We start from the raw sequence: 13,516 nt of genomic DNA on the forward strand, positions 1-13,516 counted from the left end.
TCATCAATGTTAACTCTGGGAGAGAAGTATTTGTAGTTGTCTCATGCTTTGTGGTGAGAGACTCTCACTTTTCCCCGTCTCTATTGTGGGAAACAGGGCACACTTTGGGCTGAGAATTCATGCTGTGGTCGGAAAAGAAAGAAACGAAAACTACCCTCATTAACACTGCTCTTTAACAAGTTCAGCAAATGGGCCTCAGGCATTCTAAACAGCAGCAATTAAAAAATAACTCTAGATTTCATACATTTCTTCCAGTAGGATGAAAAGCTGAGGTATGTTAACTTTAATTTTATGGTTTGGGTGAATACAGAGTTCGATTACTCCCTGTCAAAGCAGAAATCAGCCTCTTACAGGGAATAAGTGCTAATTAAGCAAAACAGAGTAAGCATGTTATATGAAGTATATTTATTCTTTCCTGTGCACTGTGGCTGCACAAGCTCTAACCACAGTTTCCAGAGGGACCATCAGTGCTCCCTAAGAATGCCAATGCAGTGTTCCGTCCAGTTAGTGGGGTGCAGAGACCACTCAGAATGCTGATGCTTTCCACAAAGGAGATGGGGCTAGGGAGGCAAATGCAATCAGGGAGTATTACCTCTGTCTTGTGTGCCTGCTACAAAACAGTGTCCTCTCAAGACTACTCTATCCCTTCTTTGCTTTATACGTGTATGTGTAAGTTTGTGTAGGTAAGCTTTACAAGTCTCTCATAAGAGAAAACTGAAAATGCCCAGGAAAAACACAAAACTGCTTCAACAGAGAAAGGTCTCTCTGTTCCAGTTGAAGAGGATATAGAGTTAATAACAGGAAATATCCATCCCCTGAAACTGTAGGAAACATGGATGCTTCCACAATTTACTCAAGGTCTCACTGACCAGGCTGTAATTTTTATTATTATTTCTTATGATTATGGTAGATAAAAAGTCTCAGTAGTATGCTAAAACTCTTGAACACTTGTTGACCTTTTTTCTTGATAGCTTTCCTCCTGCCAGGCTCCAGCCAACAGTAGCAGTAACAGATATCCAGATCTTAAGAGGATAGAAGTATAATGGTGCACTGAATATGGAAAGGAAGAACCAGTAATGGTTCCTATACATTCATAACGCGAATCAGCATCAAACTAAGGAAAAAAGCTTCCCCAAGAAGAAGTTGACAGCAAATAGTTTCGCCTCTTAATGCACTGAGGAAACAACTTTGAAGTTATCCGTAGCCACCGCTTCTGAAGCGACCAGTAGCTTTGCAACTATTACTTTACTTGTATTAGATTAATTTATATTAGAGTTTATTTAATGTAATTGCTCACAAATTTTAAACCATTTTGTAGAGTAGTGTTCTGTATCTGTTTAAATGAAATGCTTTCCTAAGCTCAATATCAGTGTTTTTATGTTGTGTAAATTATGAAATTACTGTGGAATATCTGGTAAACTTGATAGGAAACCCCAGATGTCAGCACTTTGCTGGGCAAGATTTAAAGTGGCCCACACCACTAACCCTCATCAGGAGCAGTAGCAGTGGGCTAAGTCATAAGGGCACGCCCATCCATTACATTCACCCAGGATACCGTGAGTGAGAATCAAAGGGCAGTGAGACAGAGACCTCTACGCTCAGATTCCACTGCCAAGAAATGGCCTAAGTCAGCTCTTGTTGTTGAAGAAAATAACCCTTTAGGAATCAGACTGAATCCTATTTTAAGTTTTAGAGGAGGAAGGATACTATTTAAACATTAATGAAATGTGCCTCTCTTTTTTTTATCAGCATAGAAATTTATTTCAATTCAAAAGAATATGGTTATATTTAGCATAGTGTAATAATTATCTAAAGCACGTATCATCGCTGGCTCTGAAACAGTTCTAAAGATGTCATTCTTTTGAAGTAAAAAATATGCAGTAAAAATGTACAAGGAAGCAAAAATATGAAAAAAACAGTTTGCTGAGTATGGGAAGTTGTTACAAGAGGGGCACACCAAGATAACTGTAAGAGTCCAAATTACATAACGTGCAGCAAGGAGTTCTCTTGCTTTAACAACTCCTAGAAAATAAACCAGTAATCTCAATGCAAGAATATCACCACTGGGATAACAGGACAAATTTTCTGAGGGACACAGGTAGTAATTCACTATACTTCCCCTTTCTCTAATACCTTTTCTCACACCAATTTCTTTTCTTTCCTCGAGGATAGATTTTATCCTGTTGAAAACAATTTTAGTTTTATTTGTAAAGTGGAGTAAATAATATCCTGAGTGAAGTAGGCAGCGTTTTAGCTGAAGATGCTCAGGAATCAAACTTTTGAAAAAGGCCAATCAGCTAGCTAGCTAGCAGTTACCATCAGTGGCTTGCAGAAAAAAAAATTACAGATGATATGTTTGTTAAATAGATAAAAAGAATAAGCAGTTTAAAATGGGTGAAAAATCCCAGGATCTATTGTGACCTAGACCAGAGGTCCCTAACCTTTTTGGAACCAGGGACCGGTTTCCTGGAAGCAAATTTTTCCAGGGAGGGGAGGCGGGGTGTGTGGGGTTCAGGCGGTAATGTGAGCCATAGGGAGCGGCAGATGAAGCTTATAGCTGGCTTGCTTGCGACTCACCTCCTGCTGTGCAGACCAGTTCCTAAGAGGCTGTGGACTGGTACCCGTCCGAGGCCAAGGGGTTGGGGACCCCTGACCTAGACACTCAAAAGCAGACAGTTGACCTTTGATTAAGCCCATTTTCCTGTGGAGTGAGCCATAAGGGGCTCCAAGACACAGTTTGGTTTCAATGTTTCAGTGTTCACAGCCAGAGGGCAAACTCAGAATGTCTCCTCCTCTTGCAAAAACTGGACCACGAATGAGAAGTCTTTTTTAGAGTAGCCCTTCACGCACAACATCCCTGCAGATCTGATGGGCTTGACTGCCCAGAAGGATTGGGCTCTTCGTGCTGGTAGCAGAGCCTCATGCTAATCCCAGATCCTTAGCCATGAGTGTTGCTCCAAATCCACCCTGATAGTAATTAGCCAGGTGAACTCCATCCATCACCCCAGGTACAGGATTTTAAGTGTCACTTGAGCAACATCGTCCTAAGCTCGTATTTAGGATTTTAGCCAAGAGTTTTGGGTCAAGCCCTAACCTGAGTCCCAGATTCATAGCTTCAGCAGTTCCAATCCTACTAATACCTAACAGCAAGTGTTTGCAGATCTACGAAGCCTGGCCAGTCCCAACAGCTCTACAATGCACCACATGGGAGCCCATGCACCACAGCAGCTCAACCCCTCCCATCCTAAATGTGAGGTTGCCAGACCGAGCTGTTCCCACACCACCAGAAACAGGGGCATCCGAGAAAACTGCTCCCATTTTCTCAACTTCTTTGGCCAATTCTCTCAAAACCATAGGGTCAACAGTACTGGAATCTATTAATAGTCTTTCTTCACTTTTTTTTGAATTCCATTTGCTTCAGTATAAGCTTCTAGCGCATTGATGCACTGTAATAATTCTGTCACCTTTTTCGGCTACATCCGCTGCAGAAGACACTACCGGGTCCACTTGCATCTAGCAGCTCTTTGCATGCATCAGGGAACACATCAGCAATAGTGAGTGGCTAGCCATGTTTCAAGAGCTCTTTTGCCATTGGATTCCCCACGTTGCCTACTCCAATGAATCCAACTGGAGTCTTGGAAGCTACTGACCTAGAACACAGCGCTGCAAGGCTGGCCACCGACGGCTGCTGTGGACGACTCCCTGTACCAGAGGCAGGAGGTGGCTCCACGGAGACGGAAGGAGGCTGACACGTTGCCCGCGCCCCTCCTTCCCACGGTGACCTCCTCGACTCCCGGCTCACCCACTGGCTGCTATAGGGTGCGTGGTGCGGAGGGCCGGCTCGGCTGTGGCGATTCTTAATACCTCTTTGGTACTAGGTTACACATACAATTTCACCTAGTGAGCGATTTAACAGAAGGAATTTTTTTCGACGGCATTTTTGTGGCACAGCAGATAGAAGCGAGGTCACTATTTCTTTGAAAAACTGAACTAAAAATGTATAGAAAGTCATGATTCATTCTACAAATATGCTGAGTCAAAGAAATGTGGAAATTGATGCGATGGAGGAAGAGCGCTAGACTTCCCTGATGCTCAACTGGGACCTTTCTTCTGGTGTCAGAACATGGTTGTGTAACTCCTTTAATCCCAGTGGATTTTCCAAAAATTCCAGAATCTTCAGATTTTGGTAGTCCCTGTTTACTGCCTTTGCCCCCGCATGCCAAACCCCCACCCCACCCCGCACACATTTATTTTTTGCCAGTTGTCCTCCGGGGGGCTTTTCTTTATATAGTCATTGCAGCAGTTTGTTAGACTACTGACCCCCAGTGAAAATGCCCCTCCCCCCCGTTTTCTCACCCTGTGTAGTTTTGTTCCACCTTGACCTGGGTTTGGTCACATGACTTGCTTTGGCCCAACGGCATATCAAGAGCTGAAGCTTGGAGAGTACTCGTGCTTTAGGGCTTGTCCTCATGGAAACCTGACATGTTAGGAAGCCTGGCTAACCTAGTGGAGAATAGGCCCAGGCCACAGCCAGCATCAATGGCCAGACATGTGAAAGCAACCAGCCCCAGTTCAGCAACCAGATGATGGCAGCCTCAGTAGTCACCTCAGGTGAAAGCAAGATAGATCCACCCAGGGGATCCCAGCCCATTCTGCTGATTCACAAATTGTGACGAGATAAAGTGCCTGCTGTTTTAAACCACCAAGCTTAGGAGTAGTTCATCACACAGGAAGAGATATAACTATCTTCACTGTTAGATTATCTTCCCATTTTATACCATGTTTCCCCTCAAACGACTGTTCCTTTATCCAAGATTCTAGAAAAGAAATAACAACTGATGACGCTGACAGAGCCTTAACATTTTTTAAAAGCTTTATAAACTTTTAAAATAACTATGTTAATAAAATCAATATTTATTTGATCACAAAATTATTTTCTTCAGTTGCCTTAAGAAGTAATGCAGACTTGTACTAAGTTTATAAATCTGGAGGCTCTAAAAATGTGTTATTCCTTGGATTCAAGTCCTAGTGTACTTTATGTGGGCATTCACGTTTGCAAAATGATTCCAGGAAATTTGCGATTTCATTTTACAACTTGGGCCTACGGAGTCTTATGATATTTTACCTGAGAAAAATAATACATTAATTCCACTTTCAGCTATTAAACCCATGGCTTCCTGTATTTTCTAAATTCCCTATCAGTAAAGAAGACTACATATAGCGTACAAGGCTGTCATGATTAGGAGGAAGGTAGTACAGAAAGAACCTGTCAAATTAGGCATTGCCCAGTCATGTCAGTATACTAACGTGGGAAGCCACAGGCAGCTTGAAGCCTGGAAAAAAGACAGATACAATGTAATGATTATCCTAAGGATCCGGATAATGATTCCTATGATTTTCTTTTAAATATTAATGGCAGAGGATTCTGGGGAAATGATGGTGGCTACAGAGAAGATTTTTATCCCTGAATATGCCACCCCTCCCCTAAATACACAAGCCCCCACCCCCACAAAGAAGAAAGAAAAGCATCTAGAATAGCAAGATCAAAAACCCACAGACAACATCTACAACAAGGTGTCCACATTAACTGCAACATATAGCCAGGTAGGAACAAATCAACAACAGGAAAAAGACCTACATATGTGTATCCCAAGGTGTGTGGGAGGAAGACAAGGGAAGGACTCTCTCTCTCTTTCAGGAGAGCCAAAGGTTACTATGGTTCAAGAACTCACTGAGATTGAAAAACTCACTGAGAACAGCGACAGAAACCGGGTTGCAGGCTCCACTTTGCAGCTGAGTGCAAGAACCTTGAAATGTTCTGAGGATGCCAAGTGTTCTGGGGTCTGTGAAACCTTGACACCTATCAAACCAAAGCACCATTCCAGAACAAACCCCCATACTCAACAAGGAAAAGAAAGAGGAGCCCTGGGTAAATGGGCAGAGGAGGGCCGAGGAGGAGGATTTGAGAAATTTTAAGGTCATTTTTAAAAATTATGTTGTGAAAATAATAGAAGATAGTGAGCCCTGGAGTTCTGAAGCTAGAAATTATATTCTGATCTATGATTCCCTCCTAAAGTGGAAACTTATTTCATTTAAAAATGAGTGACAGAAGAGTATTCCACTCACATCCTGTAGAAAATCAGTGAGAAAAAAAAAGAAAAAAGAGGGTGAAAAGAAAGTTCCAGCAAATCCTGAAAACGTGACAGAAAGACACGTCCACAGAACAAATGAAATTTATTGCCTGATATTGCGGAAAAAGTAAAAGAAATTTTAAAAGGAATAGAAACTGGTTTTAAGAAAAACATAAAAGAAATTAGAAAAAATCAGAAATGAAGTGATTGGAGAATAGCAAGATTTGAAAAGGTGAAAAAATTCAGTAAGTAATTTGTTTAAAAAAAAAACATGTCTCGAGAGAAGGTTAAACTAGAAGGAACACAAGTTTGAATAAACACAGTGGATAATGCCTCCTTGGAGAAATAGCTGATTTCAAATCCAGCATAAGAAACGAATTAGATGTTCCTGTTACACCTTGTCGTACAAGAGAGCTGGGAAGACTTCAAAGACTACTGTGGTTGTGTGCAAAGGACTCAGGAGCCAACTTGAACAGGATCCGTGAGCCTAAGAGGGGACAATCTCTGCATCGATATTTATAACAACCTCACTGAAAACAACAACAAAGAAAGAAAATACCTCATTAGTCATCTTTGGAAGCTACTTTGCAGTCAACCTTTCTCTCTCCTGTTTTTTCTTTTTTTTGTAAAACTGGTAAATAAAATAAAAGAAACATTTATTCTTCCTTTCCTAATTAAACTGTAACTCAGGGCAACCAAGTAGTTGATGAAATAATCTTCTAGCTAGTAAATGAATAATAATCTAATTAGTAGAATATCACCATTTGGTACCCTTAAGAAATTAATGGATCTAGACATTGATCATTAATGGCTGCAACATCACAGTAAGACAGACACTTTATAGTTCCTTTTGGAATTCATCAATATTATCTATGAAGTAAACTTGACAAAAAATCACACCTGAATTATGTCAGTGCTCTAGATCTATCTACCAACTGACAGTAAATACATGGGCCAAAGGAGCATGATAAATATATAAGCATAAAGGGGATGCAATCAGCATAATCCAGACAGTTGGGAACCCTACTGGATGAATGCTTTGAATTCAATGACAAATACTTGCAAGAAAAATGAACAAATTGAGTTCTTTTAAACCTATACTTTAAAAGAAATTGTGTTTGGATCAGCAATCAAATAAATAATGGTTATTAAAATAAAAATACATTTATAGGACAATCAAGGAAACATGAACTGACTGGCTATTTGTTGATATTAAGGAATTATTATTATTTGCGGATGTGTGATAATGACATAGTTGAGCTTAAAAAGGGCAGTTCCTGCATTTTAGAAATATGTATACTGACGTTTTCACTGAGAAAAAGAAATCTGGGATTTGCTTTAAAATTGCTGGGGATTATGGCGGTAGTATTCAGAGAGGGTGTAGAGAAAATGTATTGGCCTGAAATTGACATTTGATGAGAACAATTGATGAAAGTTTCTACTTCTTTCTTTTTACTTCTGTAGATGTTTGAAATTTTCCATACTAAAACATGTTTTATAAATGTAGATGGCTTGCAATTTGCTCTTCTGAGCTCTCAGAAGGCAAAAAGCCATTCTTAAATTAGGAGCTTTCTTCTCTAGCCAAGAATTCTAATGATAATTGTGTCCCAACTGGCCAGTGCACTCAGATTGCTCTGAGATCTGTTGGTGGAAGAAAATAAAGAAACTCTTTAGTCTTAGAAGAAAACAACAAAGAGTAAAGGCTGCTGCTAGGTCTAGGGCAATAGTGTAGTATCAGTATAAGGCAAAATATTAGTTCCTTCCAAAATCCACTTGTTACTACTGTGTATACTTTTGCAGCAAAATATCTTTTCTACATTGTCAGCATTAAAGTAAGTTTACTATTTAGGTGGCATTTAAATTATCATATGCTCAAAGCCTAGAAAGAATCCCCTAGGCTGAAGTGACATTAAATCTTATTTTGGCCATTGTAGTGTATTCTCCAGTCCTACTTGCTTTGTCTATAACTGTCCTAAAAAGGTGTGAGGAGATCTGCCAATATTAATGCCAGGATTCAAAATGAGTTCTTTGCAGCTTGCTTCCTTCAGGATCTTCTGCCCTCAGACCCATGTATTTACTTACTGCCTCAGATTATTGTATATGTCACATCTTTCCAACTAGAAGACAAGCTCCTTTAAGGGCAGTGACTAGTCTCATCAACATCGAATTTACTCCAACACCAGTGCTTTCAAAATGTGTGTTGCTTAGTGTACGTCTGACCATAAGAAGTTACAGAAACAATTCTACTCTAACTAAATAATAATGATACTGCTGCTACCATTTCTACTACTGCTGCTAATAAAATGTATGAAATAGAGTATACATGGGAAGATAAAGATAACACTGGAAATCCCAGACTGTAAAATGAATGATCCCAAAGCCACTTGCCAATCCATCGACTGTAAACAGTTACTTGTGAATTGGTCAACGTTTGAATGCATAATTGAGAGAAGGGTTAAAACAAATTTTATTACCAAAAAACACAATTTTTATACCCACAATTTTTGAGCTCAACTGACCTGTAGTTTTAACAGAAATAGATGAGATTCAAAGTATTCATTCAGGTTCCTAAATGATCCATTCCCTATCTTTCCTTATGAAACAATCAGTTATACCTCTAATAATTTGTCAAGGATTCACCAATCTCTACTTCCTTTATTTTCCAAGGTTTGGTATCATTACAAAATCAAGTCCTTTGGCGGAATTTAATAGTTTCAAAATCCCTCATCAGTATTATTCACTGGGATAAAATAATATGAAAATTGAACAAACACTGACTATGTGCTGAGAAATGATCCTTCAGTCATTCACTCCAGGTGGAGACTAGCATTCAGGCTGCACCTGAGGTAGAATTTGAATTCCAAAGTGGACCTTTAAACCACAGCTCAGCTTCTCTTTTTAAAACCATCAGAAATAAGCCTGTTGCCTGACCTTTGAGATTCTGCAAAGAGACCATATTTACACCTTTTGTCTCTTTTAACTTCCCTAGTCCCCTTCTCTACTTTCAGAATAGTGATTCCCAGATAAGTACAATGAGTTCAAACAGTGTGGTTAAAGGGGTAATTAGTCTGCTCTGCAGCCAAGTTACTCACAGAAGAAATAAGTTGGCTTTCACAGTTGTTAGTTTCTTCCTGGGCTTTGTTTAGAGGGGTCTCAGCTCAAGCAAGCAGCCTGTCAGCAGCCTGAAATAACTCTGTGGAAATCTAATGGCATATATGTAAAATATGTCTATGAAACCTTTTATTCAATCTTAGATCCATAATTTTACTACTTCTTTAGGCCTGGAAAAGGATATTCAGCTACAAAAGGACAGAAAAGAAAATGTGTATAATACCTCATGCCTGCCTCACACCCTAGAACCTTATTTTACCCGTTTCATCAGAAAATGATGGGGCTTCCCTGGTGGCGCAGTGGTTGAGAGTCCGCCTGCCGATGCAGAGGACGCGGGTTCGTGCCCCGGTCCGGGAAGATCCCACATGCCGCGGAGCGGCTGGGCCCGTGAGCCATGGCCGCTGAGCCTGCGCGTCCGGAGCCTGTGCTCCGCAACGGGAGAGGCCACAACAGCGAGAGGCCCGCGTACCACCAAAAAAAAAAAAAAAAAGAAAATGATGTATGCTGTAAGAAACATTTTTTTAATTATTTGATCAAATATTTAAGTGCACTAAGTCTCTGTATTTATTAAAGCAAATATAGTTACCTTTCTGTCCCTTTCTAAAAGAAAGCAAAAGATACAGTTCTTTTTTCTTAAGACTCAGGGTTTATGGATATTAATTATTACACTATATTGACACCCAGACATGTTTATAGGAGGCTTTTGAGACATACAGAGCTAGTTATTCCCATACCAAATGGCACTTCTTTTTCCTCTGCCTTCTGCTTGTATTTTTTCTGTTGTGATTATATCCTACTGAGGCTGCTACATGTCTTTGTTTGATTTGAGGTTCTAAAGCTAAGACTGTATAGTCTCCTTTTTACAGAATAATAATGGGTTTTATGACTGTTTGCCTTCAGAAGCCTCTTTTTCCACTCATTCTCATTTCATATCTATGGTGAGGTGTCTAAAACAGATGAGTTAGTTCTGAACTGGTGATATATAAATCAATTATTATTTGATTCATATTCAAAGCAGCTCCTCCTAAAATAGTGGCCTTCCTGCCTGTGGGATGTAGTCTAACCTACTGCCTGGATTTACACCCACCAACATCCATATTTTGTCTATTGTTACCTTGGACACTTGTAGGAACTGAGTGAGTTTCTGTTTCTATAGTGTCCATTGACAGACAAATGAATAAAGAAAATATGGCACATATGTAGAATGGAATGTTATTCAGCCTTAAAAAATAAGGGAATCTTGCCACTTGCAACAACTTGGATGAACCTTGAGGGAATCATGCTAAGTGAAATACGTCAGAGAGAGAAAGACAAACACTGCATAATCTCACTTTTACGTGTAATCTAAAAACGCTGCTCTCACAGAAACCGAGTAGAATGGTGGCCGTCAAGGGCTGGGGAGTGGAGGAAATGGGGAGTTGTTGGTCAAAGGGTATAACCTTCCAGTTGTAAGATGAATAAATCCTGGGAGTCTGATGTACAGCATGGTAACTATAGTTAACCTCACTCTATTGCATACTCAAAAGTTTCTGAGATAGTAGATCTTACATGTTCTCATCACACACACACACACACACACACACACAAAAGGTAATTAATTGTGTAAGGTCATGGATGTGTTAACTAACCTTATTGTGGTAATCATTTTGCAATATATACATGTATCAAATTATGATGTTGTACACCTTAAACTTATACAGTGTTACATGTCAATTACATCTCAATAAAACTGGAAAGAAGAAAAAGATTCAAATGGAGAAGGGCGAGGCTGGTAGAAAAAAGCCACTGCCTTGAGCAGTACCGAGGTGGGCGGAAAGCCATGGGGCTCTATGAGCACTGCTGGGGAGGCTCTGTTCCCACGTGTGGGGAGGGGGTAGGACAGCACAGCTGTGATCCTCATTGCAGACCCTAGGCAGCCTCAGGCAACTTTTCAAAGTTAGATGCTGAAAACCAATAAATGAAATTATAAGGAAGAATTACATAAATGCCTTTATTCTACTTCTGGTCCTCTTGGCAACCTTTTCCATCTAAAAGCTGCGCCCTGCAGTTCTCAAAGCAGGAACATTAACATGGACCAGAAGTTTCCAAACTTTTCATCATCAACCCCTACACCAAAAGAAAAGTTGAAATTTTATGACCCCTAGTATATGAAGTATCTTGTGTGTTTTTAATATTTATCAAGAGAACATTTAACGGTTACCTACTATGTGCCAAGAGAAAATAAAAATAAGACGCAGACTTTAACTGCAGACTTTGTTCCGGTATTATTCTTCCTTTTGACTTCAGTATAAGAACTACTGAGCTGGACTTCCCTGGTGGCGCAGTGGTTGAGAGTCCGCCTGCCTATGCAGGGAACGCGGGTTCATGCCCCGGTCCGGGAGGATCCCGCATGCCACGGAGTGGCTGGGCCAGTGAGCCGTTGCTGCTGGGCCTGCATGTCTGGAGCCTGTGCTCCGCAACGGGAGGGGCCCGCATACTGCAAAAAAAAAAAAAAAAAAAAAAAAGAACTATTGAGCTATTTGCTGTCCCAGTAAGGGGGTAAGCAAACAATTACAGAATCCTGTGATCTCTTCCCAAGTTTGCAACTATAGCGTTGGTCCTAGAATTGCTCAATAACTTTGTATTTTGATTTAAGGGGAAACTAAAAGAACTTCCTGTCCCAAAGTAACTCTGCTTTGTGGAGACTGGAGGTGCCGTGCAATTGACTCAAGATACTGTTTATTTGTTTAAACAGTTAAATGAGTAGTTTCTATTTAACAAGTGAGCACAAATTTTCACAACACTACCTACCCCATGACATAGCTCAGACGAAAACTCTGAGGGAAAGGAAAACTATATGGGCAAAAAGTCCAGGTTCCATCCACTGTACATGGGATATTGATAGGCTTGTAAAACTTACAGAGGTACCTGGGGGTACCCAGGAACCCTGGGTATTTAGTATACAGATCAGCAAAGGATTGTGGAAAATAAGAAGACACCAGGTCAGGGGACAAATTAAGCAGGTGAAGCTGGTCCTTTATACTCTTTTCCCTTCTGATATACCACTGCTCTGTCATGTGCAGAATACGTTCTGTATCCTCAGTAGACCTACACACACACACACATGTGTAACACACAAACATGCACGCATGCATGCGTGTACACATACATGGAGTCCCCAGTCTTCTCAGTTAAAATTCAGCTTGTAGTAACTAAAGAAAATGTATAATGCCCTATATTTTATAGATTTTAAAAATACTTGCACTTTAAGAGAAAACTTTTAATGTCTGAAAATCCCTTCTGACGAAGGAAGTTATTTCTGATATTGGAGGTTGACAGTTTCACAGAGAAAACTTCAGGAGCACAGAGACATGCCTGAACCTCTCCCCACGCACCATCTGGGGAGAATTCACCAACACAGAGGCTCAATCCCTCTGCTAAGTCAAAATCAAGTATACCAACATCATTATTTCACAGAGAATACCCTACCTCATGTTAGGCATTCATATGTATTTTATTTGTTGAAGAGAGGAAGAAGATATAAAGGAGGGAATCATCCGAAATTACAGAGGACACCATTTAAGTCAATATAGATATTTCAATTTAAGGTAAAATTCAATGATAATTTGAAATTATATGTGGAGTTTTATTTACTAAAGAATATTTTGCAAAGTTCAACTCCTATTTTAACTTATATTTTCAGAGAAGGTATTTGGTCCAAATGAAGAATACCTTCAATTATTGTTCTTTCATTGCAAGCAAAAAAGGATTTACTTCTTTTCATGAAATATGGTTGTTTGACAACAGAAGGATAAATATTTTATATTTTTAGAAACAACAGTCAGGCTACTGATATTCTTAATTAGTTTTAATAAATATGAATGCTTCTTATCATCTACTCTTTAGCTTGTACCTGAGGAGTTGAATACCTCCGGGAAGATATGTGCTCCAGACCCGTAAATATGCAGTTCACAGAGCCCACTACCAGAGGGCAATAAAGAAGTCAAATCTTGAAACCATGGAGTGAAAATAGTGGGAGTTTAAATAAAAGCAACATTTCACAGTATGCTTTTCTGACCAACGTTATATCTAATAACTTAATGGATTGTATGTACATGGATTCTGAAAAGTCAGCAGCACACTTCACTGGTCAATATTCTATGATAAGGGGAACGTAATTGGAGTGTAGAAAAACAGTATACTTACATCTTAAAATTCCACCCCTACAGAATCTACTACTCACTATTGAAAAATGGTAAGAAGAATAGCTTTCTGTGTCTCAGTCACCAGTTAAC

General features: G+C 39.8%; 1 pseudogene across 1 annotated transcript in view; it reads right to left on the minus strand.

The window, feature by feature from the left end:
- Positions 1 to 1,954: 1,954 nt before the first annotated feature.
- The window catches only part of LOC309798267 (3-hydroxyisobutyrate dehydrogenase, mitochondrial-like), a 36,649-nt pseudogene continuing 25,087 nt past the window's right edge, over positions 1,955 to 13,516 (minus strand). The window contains exon 3 of the transcript in view: positions 1,955 to 3,874. The product of the transcript in view is annotated as a 3-hydroxyisobutyrate dehydrogenase, mitochondrial-like (transcript). The remainder of the gene's footprint in view (positions 3,875 to 13,516) is intronic.

This window comes from Mesoplodon mirus (assembly GCF_964341445.2).
Source record: "Mesoplodon mirus genome assembly, contig: HAP1_SCAFFOLD_2502, whole genome shotgun sequence".
Lineage (NCBI taxonomy): Eukaryota > Metazoa > Chordata > Mammalia > Artiodactyla > Ziphiidae > Mesoplodon > Mesoplodon mirus.